Genomic DNA, 15959 nt, shown 5'->3' with positions numbered 1-15959 from the left:
AACTGCCCGGTTGCCTAGGGCAAATGGCTGCAAAGGAGGCCATTTTACATGGGAAAAAGAAGTCCTTTCCCCAGGGTCTGGGTGTCAGATGAAAGGTGGCCTTTGGGGCTCTAAGGACTTGCAAGCTCCTAGTTGCCAACAGCTTTAGTAGTGGAGGAATCCAGCACAGATTGCAAATTTCTCACTGGGCACTGCCCTGTTGCCTAGGGCAAATGGCTGCAAAGAGAGAGGCCATTTTGCATGGGAAAAAGAAGTCCTTTCCCCAGGGTCTGGGTGTCAGATGAAAGGTGGCCTTTTGAGCTCTTAGGACTTGCAGGGTACTTCTTACTGGCAGCTTTAGATTTGGAGAAATCCAGCAAAGATTACAAATTTCTTGCTGGGCACCACCCTATTGGTTAGGGCGAGAGGCCAGAAATGGGGGCCATTTTCCATGGGGAAAATGAAGTCATTGGCGCAGGGTCTGCGTATCAGATGAAAGGTGGCTTTGGGGCCCTGAGGAGTTGCAGGGTCCTTGTCGCTAGCAGCTTTAGTTTTGGAGAAAATCAGCCATGATTGCAAATTTCACACCGGGAACGATGCAGATGGCCAGGGCGAGTGGCCTCAAACTGACCCCATATTCCACGGGGAAAATTAAGTCATGTCCCCCGGGTCTGCGTGTCAGATGAAAGCTGGACTTTGGGGCTCAAAGGACTTGCAAGCTCCTAGTTGCCAACAGCGTTAGTTCTTTAGGAATCCAGCAATGTTTAAAAATTTCTCACTGCGCACTGCCCTGTTGTCTATGGCAAATGGCTGCAAAGAGAGGCCATTTTGCATGGGAAAAAGAAGTCCTTTCCCCAGGGTTTGGGAATCAGATGAAAGGTGGCCTTAGTGGCTCCAAGGACTTCCAGTGTCCTCGTTGCCAGCAGCTTTACTTTTGGAGAAAATCAGCCAAGTTGCAAATTTCACACCGGGAACGATGCAGATGGCCAGGGCGAGTGGCCTCAAACTGACCCCATTTTCCCTGGGGAAAATGAAGTCATGTCACCAGGGTCTGGGTGTCAGATGAAAGGTGGCCTTTGGGGCTCTAAGGACTTGCAAGCTCCTAGTTGCCAACAGCTTTAGTAGTGGAAGAATCCAGCAAAGTTTTCAAATTTCTCACTGGGAACTGCCCGGTTGCCTAGGGCAAATGGCTGCAAAGGAGGCCATTTTACATGGGAAAAAGAAGTCCTTTCCCCTGGGTCTGGGTTTCAGATGAAAGGTGGCCTTTGGGGCTCCAAGGACTTCCAGGGTGCTCGTTTGCAGCAGCTTTAGTTTTGGAGAAAATCAGCCATGATTGCAAATTTCACACCGGGAACGAGGCAGATGGCCAGGGCGAGTGGCCTCAAACTGACCCCATTTTCCACGGGGAAAATGAAGTCATGTCCCCAGGGTCTGGGTGTCAGATGAAAGGTGGCCTTTAAGGCTCTAAGGACTTGCAAGCCCTAGTTGCCAAGAGCTTTAGTTGTGAAGGAATCCAGCACAGATTGCAAATTTCTCACTGGGCACTGCCCTGTTGCCTAGGGCAAATGGCTGCAAAGAGAGAGGCCATTTTGCATGGGAAAAAGAAGTCCTTTCCCCAGGGTCTGGGTGTCAGATGAAAGGTGGCCTTTGGGGCTCCAAGGATTTCCAGTGTCCTCGTTGCCAGCAGTTTTACTTTTGGAAAAATAAGCCAAGTTGGAAAATTTCACACCGGGAACGATGCAGATGGCCAGGGCAAGTGGCCTCAAACTGACCCCATTTTCCACGGGGAAAATGAAGTCATGTCCCCAGGGTCTGGGTGTCAGATGAAAGGTGGCCTTTGGGGCTCTAAGGACTTCAAAGTCCTAGTTGCCAACAGCTTTAGTAGTGGAGGAATCCAGCACAGATTGCAAATTTCTCACTGGGCACTGCCCTGTTGCCTAGGGCAAATGGCTGCAAAGAGAGGCCATTTTGCATGGGAAAAAGAAGTCCTTTCCCCAGGGTCTGGGAATCAGATGAAAGGTGGCCTTAGCGGCTCCAAGGACTTCCAGGGTGCTCGTTCGCAGCAGCTTTAGTTTTGGAGAAAATCAGCCATGATTGCAAATTTCACACCGGGAACGATGCAGATGGCCAGGGCGAGTGGCCTCAAACTGACCCCAATTTCCATGGGGAAAATGAAGTCATGTCCCCAGGGTCTGGGTGTCAGATGAAAGCTGGCCTTTAAGGCTCTAAGGACTTGCAAGCTCCTAGTTGCCAACAGCTTTAGTTGTGGAGGAATCCAGCAAAGTCTGCAAATTTCTCACTGGGCACTGCCCTGTTGGCTATGGCAAATGGCTGAAAAGAGAGAGGCCATTTTGCATGGGAAAAAGAAGTCCTTTCCCCAGGGTCTGGGTGTCAGATGAAAGGTGGCCTTTTGGGCTCTTAGGACTTGCAGGGTACTTCTTACTGGCAGCTTTAGATTTGGAGAAATCCAGCAAAGATTGCAAATTTCTTGCTGGGCACCACCCTATTGGTCAGGGCGAGAGGCCAGAAATGGGGGCCATTTTCCCTGGGGAAAATGAAGTCATTGGCCCAGAGTCTGCGTATCAGATGAATGGTCGCATCTGGGGCCCTGAGAAGTTGCAGGGTCCTTGTCGCTAGCAGCTTTAGTTTTGGAGAAAATCAGCCAGGTTGGCAAATTTCACACCAGGAACGATGCAGATGGCCAGGGCAAGTGGCCTCAAACTGACCCGATTTTCCCTGGGGAAAATGAAGTCCAGTCCCCCGGGTCTGGGTGTCAGATGAAAGCTGGACTTTGGGGCTCTAAGGACTTGCAAGCTCCTAGTTGCCAACAGCTTTAGTAGTGAAGGAATCCAGCACAGATTGCAAATTTCTCACTGGGCACTGCCCTGTTGCCTAGGGCAAATGGCTGAAAAGAGAGAGGCCATTTTGCATGGGAAAAAGAAGTCCTTTCCCCAGGGTCTGGGTGTCAGATGAAAGGTGGCCTTTGGGGCTCCAAGGATTTCCAGTGTCCTCGTTGCCAGCAGTTTTACTTTTGGAAAAATAAGCCAAGTTGGAAAATTTCACACCGGGAACGATGCAGATGGCCAGGGCAAGTGGCCTCAAACTGACCCCATTTTCCACGGGGAAAATGAAGTCATGTCCCCAGGGTCTGGGTGTCAGATGAAAGGTGGCCTTTTGGGCTCTTAGGACTTGCAGGGTACTTCTTACTGGCAGCTTTAGATTTGGAGAAATCCAGCAAAGATTACAAATTTCTTGCTGGGCACCACCCTATTGGTCAGGGCGAGAGGCCAGAAATGGGGGCCATTTTCCATGGGGAAAATGAAGTCATTGGCGAAGGGTCTGCGTATCAGATGAAAGGTGGCTTTGGGGCCCTAAGGAGTTGCAGGGTCCTCGTTGCCAGCAGCTTTAGTTTTGGAGAAAATCAGCCATGATTGCAAATTTCACACCGGGAACGATGCAGATGGCCAGGGCGAGTGGCCTCAAACTGACCCCATTTTCCCGGGGGAAAATGAAGTCATGTCCCCAGCGTCTGGATGTCAGATGAAAGGTGGCCTTTGGGACTCCAAGGATTTCCGGTGTCCTCGTTGCCAGCAGTTTTACTTTTTGAAAAATAAGCCAAGTTGGCAAATTTCACACCGGGAACGATGCAGATGGCCAGGGCGAGTGGCCTCAAACTGACCCCATTTTCCCTGGGGAAAATTAAGTCATGTGCCCCGGGTCTGCGTGTCAGATGAAAGGTGGCCTTTGGGGCTCTAAGGACTTGCAAGCTCCTAGTTGCCAACAGCTTTAGTTGTGGAGGAATCCAGCACAGATTGCAAATTTCTCACTGGGCACTTCCCTGTTGGATATGGCAAATGGCTGCAAAGAGAGGCCATTTTCCATGGGAAAAAGAAGTCCTTTCCCCAGGGTCTGGGAATCAGATGAAAGGTGGCCTTAGCGGCTCCAAGGACTTCCAGTTTCCTCGTTGCCAGCAGCTTTACTTTTGGAGAAAATCAGCCAAGTTGCAAATTTCACACCGGGAACGATGCAGATGGCCAGGGCGAGTGGCCTCAAACTGACCCCATTTTCCACGGGGAAAATGAAGTCATGTCCCCAGGGTCTGGGTGTCAGATGAAAGGTGGCCTTTGGGGCTCTAAGGACTTCAAAGTCCTTGTTGCCAACAGCTTTAGTTGTGGAGGAATCCAGAAAAGTTTTCAAATTTCTTACAAGGAACTGCCCTGTTGCCTAGGGCAAATGGCTGCAAAGAGAGGCCATTTTGCATGGGAAAAAGAAGTCCTTTCCCCTGGGTCTGGGTTTCAGATGAAAGGTGGCCTTTGGGGCTCCAAGGACTTGCAAGCCCTAGTTGCCAACAGCTTTAGTTGTGGAGGAATCCAGCACAGATTGCAAATTTCTCACTGGGCACTGCCCTGTTGCCTAGGGCAAATGGCTGCAAAGAGAGAGGCCATTTTGCATGGGAAAAAGAAGTCCTTTCCCCAGGGTCTGGGTGTCAGATGAAAGGTGGCCTTTGGGGCTCCAAGGATTTCCAGTGTCCTCGTTGCCAGCAGTTTTACTTTTGGAAAAATAAGCCAAGTTGGAAAATTTCACACCGGGAACGATGCAGATGGCCAGGGCAAGTGGCCTCAAACTGACCCCATTTTCCACGGGGAAAATGAAGTCATGTCCCCAGGGTCTGGGTGTCAGATGAAAGGTGGCCTTTGGGGCTCTAAGGACTTCAAAGTCCTAGTTGCCAACAGCTTTAGTAGTGGAGGAATCCAGCACAGATTGCAAATTTCTCACTGGGCACTGCCCTGTTGCCTAGGGCAAATGGCTGCAAAGAGAGGCCATTTTCATGGGAAAAAGAAGTCCTTTCCCCAGGGTCTGGGAATCAGATGAAAGGTGGCCTTAGCGGCTCCAAGGACTTCCAGGGTGCTCGTTCGCAGCAGCTTTAGTTTTGGAGAAAATCAGCCATGATTGCAAATTTCACACCGGGAACGAGGCAGATGGCCAGGGCGAGTGGCCTCAAACTGACCCCAATTTCCATGGGGAAAATGAAGTCATGTCCCCAGGGTCTGGGTGTCAGATGAAAGCTGGCCTTTAAGGCTCTAAGGACTTGCAAGCTCCTAGTTGCCAACAGCTTTAGTTGTGGAGGAATCCAGCAAAGTCTGCAAATTTCTCACTGGGCACTGCCCTGTTGGCTATGGCAAATGGCTGAAAAGAGAGAGGCCATTTTGCATGGGAAAAAGAAGTCCTTTCCCCAGGGTCTGGGTGTCAGATGAAAGGTGGCCTTTTGGGCTCTTAGGACTTGCAGGGTACTTCTTACTGGCAGCTTTAGATTTGGAGAAATCCAGCAAAGATTGCAAATTTCTTGCTGGGCACCACCCTATTGGTCAGGGCGAGAGGCCAGAAATGGGGGCCATTTTCCCTGGGGAAAATGAAGTCATTGGCCCAGAGTCTGCGTATCAGATGAATGGTCGCATCTGGGGCCCTGAGAAGTTGCAGGGTCCTTGTCGCTAGCAGCTTTAGTTTTGGAGAAAATCAGCCAGGTTGGCAAATTTCACACCAGGAACGATGCAGATGGCCAGGGCAAGTGGCCTCAAACTGACCCGATTTTCCCTGGGGAAAATGAAGTCCAGTCCCCCGGGTCTGGGTGTCAGATGAAAGCTGGACTTTGGGGCTCTAAGGACTTGCAAGCTCCTAGTTGCCAACAGCTTTAGTAGTGAAGGAATCCAGCACAGATTGCAAATTTCTCACTGGGCACTGCCCTGTTGCCTAGGGCAAATGGCTGAAAAGAGAGAGGCCATTTTGCATGGGAAAAAGAAGTCCTTTCCCCAGGGTCTGGGTGTCAGATGAAAGGTGGCCTTTGGGGCTCCAAGGATTTCCAGTGTCCTCGTTGCCAGCAGTTTTACTTTTGGAAAAATAAGCCAAGTTGGAAAATTTCACACCGGGAACGATGCAGATGGCCAGGGCAAGTGGCCTCAAACTGACCCCATTTTCCACGGGGAAAATGAAGTCATGTCCCCAGGGTCTGGGTGTCAGATGAAAGGTGGCCTTTTGGGCTCTTAGGACTTGCAGGGTACTTCTTACTGGCAGCTTTAGATTTGGAGAAATCCAGCAAAGATTACAAATTTCTTGCTGGGCACCACCCTATTGGTCAGGGCGAGAGGCCAGAAATGGGGGCCATTTTCCATGGGGAAAATGAAGTCATTGGCGAAGGGTCTGCGTATCAGATGAAAGGTGGCTTTGGGGCCCTAAGGAGTTGCAGGGTCCTCGTTGCCAGCAGCTTTAGTTTTGGAGAAAATCAGCCATGATTGCAAATTTCACACCGGGAACGATGCAGATGGCCAGGGCGAGTGGCCTCAAACTGACCCCATTTTCCCGGGGGAAAATGAAGTCATGTCCCCAGCGTCTGGATGTCAGATGAAAGGTGGCCTTTGGGACTCCAAGGATTTCCGGTGTCCTCGTTGCCAGCAGTTTTACTTTTTGAAAAATAAGCCAAGTTGGCAAATTTCACACCGGGAACGATGCAGATGGCCAGGGCGAGTGGCCTCAAACTGACCCCATTTTCCCTGGGGAAAATTAAGTCATGTGCCCCGGGTCTGCGTGTCAGATGAAAGGTGGCCTTTGGGGCTCTAAGGACTTGCAAGCTCCTAGTTGCCAACAGCTTTAGTTGTGGAGGAATCCAGCACAGATTGCAAATTTCTCACTGGGCACTTCCCTGTTGGATATGGCAAATGGCTGCAAAGAGAGGCCATTTTCCATGGGAAAAAGAAGTCCTTTCCCCAGGGTCTGGGAATCAGATGAAAGGTGGCCTTAGCGGCTCCAAGGACTTCCAGTTTCCTCGTTGCCAGCAGCTTTACTTTTGGAGAAAATCAGCCAAGTTGCAAATTTCACACCGGGAACGATGCAGATGGCCAGGGCGAGTGGCCTCAAACTGACCCCATTTTCCACGGGGAAAATGAAGTCATGTCCCCAGGGTCTGGGTGTCAGATGAAAGGTGGCCTTTGGGGCTCTAAGGACTTCAAAGTCCTTGTTGCCAACAGCTTTAGTTGTGGAGGAATCCAGAAAAGTTTTCAAATTTCTTACAAGGAACTGCCCTGTTGCCTAGGGCAAATGGCTGCAAAGAGAGGCCATTTTGCATGGGAAAAAGAAGTCCTTTCCCCTGGGTCTGGGTTTCAGATGAAAGGTGGCCTTTGGGGCTCCAAGGACTTCCAGGGTGCTCGTTTGCAGCAGCTTTAGTTTTGGAGAAAATCAGCCATGATTGCAAATTTCACACCGGGAACGAGGCAGATGGCCAGGGCGAGTGGCCTCAAACTGACCCCATTTTCCACGGGGCAAATGAAGTCATGTCCCCAGGGTCTGGGTGTCAGATGAAAGGTGGCCTTTAAGGCTCTAAGGACTTGCAAGCCCTAGTTGCCAACAGCTTTAGTTGTGGAGGAATCCAGCACAGATTGCAAATTTCTCACTGGGCACTGCCCTGTTGCCTAGGGCAAATGGCTGCAAAGAGAGAGGCCATTTTGCATGGGAAAAAGAAGTCCTTTCCCCAGGGTCTGGGTGTCAGATGAAAGGTGGCCTTTGGGGCTCCAAGGATTTCCAGTGTCCTCGTTGCCAGCAGTTTTACTTTTGGAAAAATAAGCCAAGTTGGAAAATTTCACACCGGGAACGATGCAGATGGCCAGGGCAAGTGGCCTCAAACTGACCCCATTTTCCACGGGGAAAATGAAGTCATGTCCCCAGGGTCTGGGTGTCAGATGAAAGGTGGCCTTTGGGGCTCTAAGGACTTCAAAGTCCTAGTTGCCAACAGCTTTAGTAGTGGAGGAATCCAGCACAGATTGCAAATTTCTCACTGGGCACTGCCCTGTTGCCTAGGGCAAATGGCTGCAAAGAGAGGCCATTTTCATGGGAAAAAGAAGTCCTTTCCCCAGGGTCTGGGAATCAGATGAAAGGTGGCCTTAGCGGCTCCAAGGACTTCCAGTTTCCTCGTTGCCAGCAGCTTTACTTTTGGAGAAAATCAGCCAAGTTGCAAATTTCACACCGGGAACGATGCAGATGGCCAGGGCGAGTGGCCTCAAACTGACCCCAATTTCCATGGGGAAAATGAAGTCATGTCCCCAGGGTCTGGGTGTCAGATGAAAGCTGGCCTTTAAGGCTCTAAGGACTTGCAAGCTCCTAGTTGCCAACAGCTTTAGTTGTGGAGGAATCCAGCAAAGTCTGCAAATTTCTCACTGGGCACTGCCCTGTTGGCTATGGCAAATGGCTGAAAAGAGAGAGGCCATTTTGCATGGGAAAAAGAAGTCCTTTCCCCAGGGTCTGGGTGTCAGATGAAAGGTGGCCTTTTGGGCTCTTAGGACTTGCAGGGTACTTCTTACTGGCAGCTTTAGATTTGGAGAAATCCAGCAAAGATTGCAAATTTCTTGCTGGGCACCACCCTATTGGTCAGGGCGAGAGGCCAGAAATGGGGGCCATTTTCCCTGGGGAAAATGAAGTCATTGGCCCAGAGTCTGCGTATCAGATGAATGGTCGCATCTGGGGCCCTGAGAAGTTGCAGGGTCCTTGTCGCTAGCAGCTTTAGTTTTGGAGAAAATCAGCCAGGTTGGCAAATTTCACACCAGGAACGATGCAGATGGCCAGGGCAAGTGGCCTCAAACTGACCCGATTTTCCCTGGGGAAAATGAAGTCCAGTCCCCCGGGTCTGGGTGTCAGATGAAAGCTGGACTTTGGGGCTCTAAGGACTTGCAAGCTCCTAGTTGCCAACAGCTTTAGTAGTGAAGGAATCCAGCACAGATTGCAAATTTCTCACTGGGCACTGCCCTGTTGCCTAGGGCAAATGGCTGAAAAGAGAGAGGCCATTTTGCATGGGAAAAAGAAGTCCTTTCCCCAGGGTCTGGGTGTCAGATGAAAGGTGGCCTTTGGGGCTCCAAGGATTTCCAGTGTCCTCGTTGCCAGCAGTTTTACTTTTGGAAAAATAAGCCAAGTTGGAAAATTTCACACCGGGAACGATGCAGATGGCCAGGGCAAGTGGCCTCAAACTGACCCCATTTTCCACGGGGAAAATGAAGTCATGTCCCCAGGGTCTGGGTGTCAGATGAAAGGTGGCCTTTTGGGCTCTTAGGACTTGCAGGGTACTTCTTACTGGCAGCTTTAGATTTGGAGAAATCCAGCAAAGATTACAAATTTCTTGCTGGGCACCACCCTATTGGTCAGGGCGAGAGGCCAGAAATGGGGGCCATTTTCCATGGGGAAAATGAAGTCATTGGCGAAGGGTCTGCGTATCAGATGAAAGGTGGCTTTGGGGCCCTAAGGAGTTGCAGGGTCCTCGTTGCCAGCAGCTTTAGTTTTGGAGAAAATCAGCCATGATTGCAAATTTCACACCGGGAACGATGCAGATGGCCAGGGCGAGTGGCCTCAAACTGACCCCATTTTCCCGGGGGAAAATGAAGTCATGTCCCCAGCGTCTGGATGTCAGATGAAAGGTGGCCTTTGGGACTCCAAGGATTTCCGGTGTCCTCGTTGCCAGCAGTTTTACTTTTTGAAAAATAAGCCAAGTTGGCAAATTTCACACCGGGAACGATGCAGATGGCCAGGGCGAGTGGCCTCAAACTGACCCCATTTTCCCTGGGGAAAATTAAGTCATGTGCCCCGGGTCTGCGTGTCAGATGAAAGGTGGCCTTTGGGGCTCTAAGGACTTGCAAGCTCCTAGTTGCCAACAGCTTTAGTTGTGGAGGAATCCAGCACAGATTGCAAATTTCTCACTGGGCACTTCCCTGTTGGATATGGCAAATGGCTGCAAAGAGAGGCCATTTTCCATGGGAAAAAGAAGTCCTTTCCCCAGGGTCTGGGAATCAGATGAAAGGTGGCCTTAGCGGCTCCAAGGACTTCCAGTTTCCTCGTTGCCAGCAGCTTTACTTTTGGAGAAAATCAGCCAAGTTGCAAATTTCACACCGGGAACGATGCAGATGGCCAGGGCGAGTGGCCTCAAACTGACCCCATTTTCCACGGGGAAAATGAAGTCATGTCCCCAGGGTCTGGGTGTCAGATGAAAGGTGGCCTTTGGGGCTCTAAGGACTTCAAAGTCCTTGTTGCCAACAGCTTTAGTTGTGGAGGAATCCAGAAAAGTTTTCAAATTTCTTACAAGGAACTGCCCTGTTGCCTAGGGCAAATGGCTGCAAAGAGAGGCCATTTTGCATGGGAAAAAGAAGTCCTTTCCCCTGGGTCTGGGTTTCAGATGAAAGGTGGCCTTTGGGGCTCCAAGGACTTCCAGGGTGCTCATTTGCAGCAGCTTTAGTTTTGGAGAAAATCAGCCATGATTGCAAATTTCACACCGGGAACGAGGCAGATGGCCAGGGCGAGTGGCCTCAAACTGACCCCATTTTCCACGGGGCAAATGAAGTCATGTCCCCAGGGTCTGGGTGTCAGATGAAAGGTGGCCTTTAAGGCTCTAAGGACTTGCAAGCCCTAGTTGCCAACAGCTTTAGTTGTGGAGGAATCCAGCACAGATTGCAAATTTCTCACTGGGCACTGCCCTGTTGCCTAGGGCAAATGGCTGCAAAGAGAGAGGCCATTTTGCATGGGAAAAAGAAGTCCTTTCCCCAGGGTCTGGGTGTCAGATGAAAGGTGGCCTTTGGGGCTCCAAGGATTTCCAGTGTCCTCGTTGCCAGCAGTTTTACTTTTGGAAAAATAAGCCAAGTTGGAAAATTTCACACCGGGAACGATGCAGATGGCCAGGGCAAGTGGCCTCAAACTGACCCCATTTTCCACGGGGAAAATTAAGTCATGTCCCCAGGGTCTGGGTGTCAGATGAAAGGTGGCCTTTTGGGCTCTTAGGACTTGCAGGGTACTTCTTACTGGCAGCTTTAGATTTGGAGAAATCCAGCACAGATTACAAATTTCTTGCTGGGCACCACCCTATTGGTCAGGGCGAGAGGCCAGAAATGGGGGCCATTTTCCCTGGGGAAAATGAAGTCTTTGTCCCAGAGTCTGCGTATCAGATGAATGGTCGCATCTGGGGCCCTGAGAAGTTGCAGGGTCCTTGTCGCTAGCAGCTTTAGTTTTGGAGAAAATCAGCCAGGTTGGCAAATTTCACACCAGGAACGATGCAGATGGCCAGGGCAAGTGGCCTCAAACTGACCCGATTTTCCCTGGGGAAAATGAAGTCCAGTCCCCCGGGTCTGGGTGTCAGATGAAAGCTGGACTTTGGGGCTCTAAGGACTTGCAAGCTCCTAGTTGCCAACAGCTTTAGTAGTGGAAGAATCCAGCAAAGTTTTCAAATTTCTCACTGGGAACTGCCCGGTTGCCTAGGGCAAATGGCTGCAAAGGAGGCCATTTTACATGGGAAAAAGAAGTCCTTTCCCCAGGGTCTGGGTGTCAGATGAAAGGTGGCCTTTGGGGCTCTAAGGACTTGCAAGCTCCTAGTTGCCAACAGCTTTAGTAGTGGAGGAATCCAGCACAGATTGCAAATTTCTCACTGGGCACTGCCCTGTTGCCTAGGGCAAATGGCTGCAAAGAGAGAGGCCATTTTGCATGGGAAAAAGAAGTCCTTTCCCCAGGGTCTGGGTGTCAGATGAAAGGTGGCCTTTTGAGCTCTTAGGACTTGCAGGGTACTTCTTACTGGCAGCTTTAGATTTGGAGAAATCCAGCAAAGATTACAAATTTCTTGCTGGGCACCACCCTATTGGTTAGGGCGAGAGGCCAGAAATGGGGGCCATTTTCCATGGGGAAAATGAAGTCATTGGCGCAGGGTCTGCGTATCAGATGAAAGGTGGCTTTGGGGCCCTGAGGAGTTGCAGGGTCCTTGTCGCTAGCAGCTTTAGTTTTGGAGAAAATCAGCCATGATTGCAAATTTCACACCGGGAACGATGCAGATGGCCAGGGCGAGTGGCCTCAAACTGACCCCATATTCCACGGGGAAAATTAAGTCATGTCCCCCGGGTCTGCGTGTCAGATGAAAGCTGGACTTTGGGGCTCAAAGGACTTGCAAGCTCCTAGTTGCCAACAGCGTTAGTTCTTTAGGAATCCAGCAATGTTTAAAAATTTCTCACTGCGCACTGCCCTGTTGTCTATGGCAAATGGCTGCAAAGAGAGGCCATTTTGCATGGGAAAAAGAAGTCCTTTCCCCAGGGTTTGGGAATCAGATGAAAGGTGGCCTTAGTGGCTCCAAGGACTTCCAGTGTCCTCGTTGCCAGCAGTTTTACTTTTGGAGAAAATCAGCCAAGTTGCAAATTTCACACCGGGAACGATGCAGATGGCCAGGGCGAGTGGCCTCAAACTGACCCCATTTTCCCTGGGGAAAATGAAGTCATGTCACCAGGGTCTGGGTGTCAGATGAAAGGTGGCCTTTGGGGCTCTAAGGACTTCAAAGTCCTTGTTGCCAACAGCTTTAGTTGTGGAGGAATCCAGAAAAGTTTTCAAATTTCTTACAAGGAACTGCCCTGTTGCCTAGGGCAAATGGCTGCAAAGAGAGGCCATTTTGCATGGGAAAAAGAAGTCCTTTCCCCTGGGTCTGGGTTTCAGATGAAAGGTGGCCTTTGGGGCTCCAAGGACTTCCAGGGTGCTCGTTTGCAGCAGCTTTAGTTTTGGAGAAAATCAGCCATGATTGCAAATTTCACACCGGGAACGAGGCAGATGGCCAGGGCGAGTGGCCTCAAACTGACCCCATTTTCCACGGGGAAAATGAAGTCATGTCCCCAGGGTCTGGGTGTCAGATGAAAGGTGGCCTTTAAGGCTCTAAGGACTTGCAAGCCCTAGTTGCCAACAGCTTTAGTTGTGAAGGAATCCAGCACAGATTGCAAATTTCTCACTGGGCACTGCCCTGTTGCCTAGGGCAAATGGCTGAAAAGAGAGAGGCCATTTTGCATGGGAAAAAGAAGTCCTTTCCCCAGGGTCTGGGTTTCAGATGAAAGGTGGCCTTTGGGGCTCCAAGGATTTCCAGTGTCCTCGTTGCCAGCAGTTTTACTTTTGGAAAAATAAGCCAAGTTGGAAAATTTCACACCGGGAACGATGCAGATGGCCAGGGCAAGTGGCCTCAAACTGACCCCATTTTCCACGGGGAAAATGAAGTCATGTCCCCAGGGTCTGGGTGTCAGATGAAAGGTGGCCTTTGGGGCTCTAAGGACTTCAAAGTCCTAGTTGCCAACAGCTTTAGTAGTGGAGGAATCCAGCACAGATTGCAAATTTCTCACTGGGCACTGCCCTGTTGCCTAGGGCAAATGGCTGCAAAGAGAGGCCATTTTCATGGGAAAAAGAAGTCCTTTCCCCAGGGTCTGGGAATCAGATGAAAGGTGGCCTTAGCGGCTCCAAGGACTTCCAGGGTGCTCGTTCGCAGCAGCTTTAGTTTTGGAGAAAATCAGCCATGATTGCAAATTTCACACCGGGAACGATGCAGATGGCCAGGGCGAGTGGCCTCAAACTGACCCCAATTTCCATGGGGAAAATGAAGTCATGTCCCCAGGGTCTGGGTGTCAGATGAAAGCTGGCCTTTAAGGCTCTAAGGACTTGCAAGCTCCTAGTTGCCAACAGCTTTAGTTGTGGAGGAATCCAGCAAAGTCTGCAAATTTCTCACTGGGCACCACCCTATTGGTCAGGGCGAGAGGCCAGAAATGGGGGCCATTTTCCATGGGGAAAATGAAGTCATTGGCGAAGGGTCTGCGTATCAGATGAAAGGTGGCTTTGGGGCCCTAAGGAGTTGCAGGGTCCTCGTTGCCAGCAGCTTTAGTTTTGGAGAAAATCAGCCATGATTGCAAATTTCACACCGGGAACGATGCAGATGGCCAGGGCGAGTGGCCTCAAACTGACCCCATTTTCCCGGGGGAAAATGAAGTCATGTCCCCAGCGTCTGGATGTCAGATGAAAGGTGGCCTTTGGGACTCCAAGGATTTCCGGTGTCCTCGTTGCCAGCAGTTTTACATTTTGAAAAATAAGCCAAGTTGGCAAATTTCACACCGGGAACGATGCAGATGGCCAGGGCGAGTGGCCTCAAACTGACCCCATTTTCCCTGGGGAAAATTAAGTCATGTGCCCCGGGTCTGCGTGTCAGATGAAAGGTGGCCTTTGGGGCTCTAAGGACTTGCAAGCTCCTAGTTGCCAACAGCTTTAGTAGTGGAGGAATCCAGCACAGATTGCAAATTTCTCACTGGGCACTTCCCTGTTGGATATGGCAAATTGCTGCAAAGAGAGGCCATTTTCCATGGGAAAAAGAAGTCCTTTCCCCAGGGTCTGGGAATCAGATGAAAGGTGGCCTTAGCGGCTCCAAGGACTTCCAGTTTCCTCGTTGCCAGCAGCTTTACTTTTGGAGAAAATCAGCCAAGTTGCAAATTTCACACCGGGAACGATGCAGATGGCCAGGGCGAGTGGCCTCAAACTGACCCCATTTTCCACGGGGAAAATGAAGTCATGTCCCCAGGGTCTGGGTGTCAGATGAAAGGTGGCCTTTGGGGCTCTAAGGACTTCAAAGTCCTTGTTGCCAACAGCTTTAGTTGTGGAGGAATCCAGAAAAGTTTTCAAATTTCTTACATGGAACTGCCCTGTTGCCTAGGGCAAATGGCTGCAAAGAGAGGCCATTTTGCATGGGAAAAAGAAGTCCTTTCCCCTGGGTCTGGGTTTCAGATGAAAGGTGGCCTTTGGGGCTCCAAGGACTTCCAGGGTGCTCATTTGCAGCAGCTTTAGTTTTGGAGAAAATCAGCCATGATTGCAAATTTCACACCGGGAACGAGGCAGATGGCCAGGGCGAGTGGCCTCAAACTGACCCCATTTTCCACGGGGCAAATGAAGTCATGTCCCCAGGGTCTGGGTGTCAGATGAAAGGTGGCCTTTGGGGCTCTAAGGACTTGCAAGCCCTAGTTGCCAACAGCTTTAGTTGTGGAGGAATCCAGCACAGATTGCAAATTTCTCACTGGGCACTGCCCTGTTGCCTAGGGCAAATGGCTGCAAAGAGAGAGGCCATTTTGCATGGGAAAAAGAAGTCCTTTCCCCAGGGTCTGGGTGTCAGATGAAAGGTGGCCTTTTGAGCTCTTAGGACTTGCAGGGTACTTCTTACTGGCAGCTTTAGATTTGGAGAAATCCAGCAAAGATTACAAATTTCTTGCTGGGCACCACCCTATTGGTTAGGGCGAGAGGCCAGAAATGGGGGCCATTTTCCATGGGGAAAATGAAGTCATTGGCGCAGGGTCTGCGTATCAGATGAAAGGTGGCTTTGGGGCCCTGAGGAGTTGCAGGGTCCTTGTCGCTAGCAGCTTTAGTTTTGGAGAAAATCAGCCATGATTGCAAATTTCACACCGGGAACGATGCAGATGGCCAGGGCGAGTGGCCTCAAACTGACCCCATATTCCACGGGGAAAATTAAGTCATGTCCCCCGGGTCTGCGTGTCAGATGAAAGCTGGACTTTGGGGCTCAAAGGACTTGCAAGCTCCTAGTTGCCAACAGCGTTAGTTCTTTAGGAATCCAGCAATGTTTAAAAATTTCTCACTGCGCACTGCCCTGTTGTCTATGGCAAATGGCTGCAAAGAGAGGCCATTTTGCATGGGAAAAAGAAGTCCTTTCCCCAGGGTTTGGGAATCAGATGAAAGGTGGCCTTAGTGGCTCCAAGGACTTCCAGTGTCCTCGTTGCCAGCAGCTTTACTTTTGGAGAAAATCAGCCAAGTTGCAAATTTCACACCGGGAACGATGCAGATGGCCAGGGCGAGTGGCCTCAAACTGACCCCATTTTCCCTGGGGAAAATGAAGTCATGTCACCAGGGTCTGGGTGTCAGATGAAAGGTGGCCTTTGGGGCTCTAAGGACTTCAAAGTCCTTGTTGCCAACAGCTTTAGTTGTGGAGGAATCCAGAAAAGTTTTCAAATTTCTTACAAGGAACTGCCCTGTTGCCTAGGGCAAATGGCTGCAAAGAGAGGCCATTTTGCATGGGAAAAAGAAGTCCTTTCCCCTGGGTCTGGGTTTCAGATGAAAGGTGGCCTTTGGGGCTCCAAGGACTTCCAGGGTGCTCGTTTGCAGCAGCTTTAGTTTTGGAGAAA

The sequence above is a fragment of the Agelaius phoeniceus genome, chromosome 23 (assembly GCF_051311805.1).
Source record: "Agelaius phoeniceus isolate bAgePho1 chromosome 23, bAgePho1.hap1, whole genome shotgun sequence".
Taxonomy (NCBI): domain Eukaryota; kingdom Metazoa; phylum Chordata; class Aves; order Passeriformes; family Icteridae; genus Agelaius; species Agelaius phoeniceus.
Note: the sequence above shows the minus strand (reverse complement) of the source record.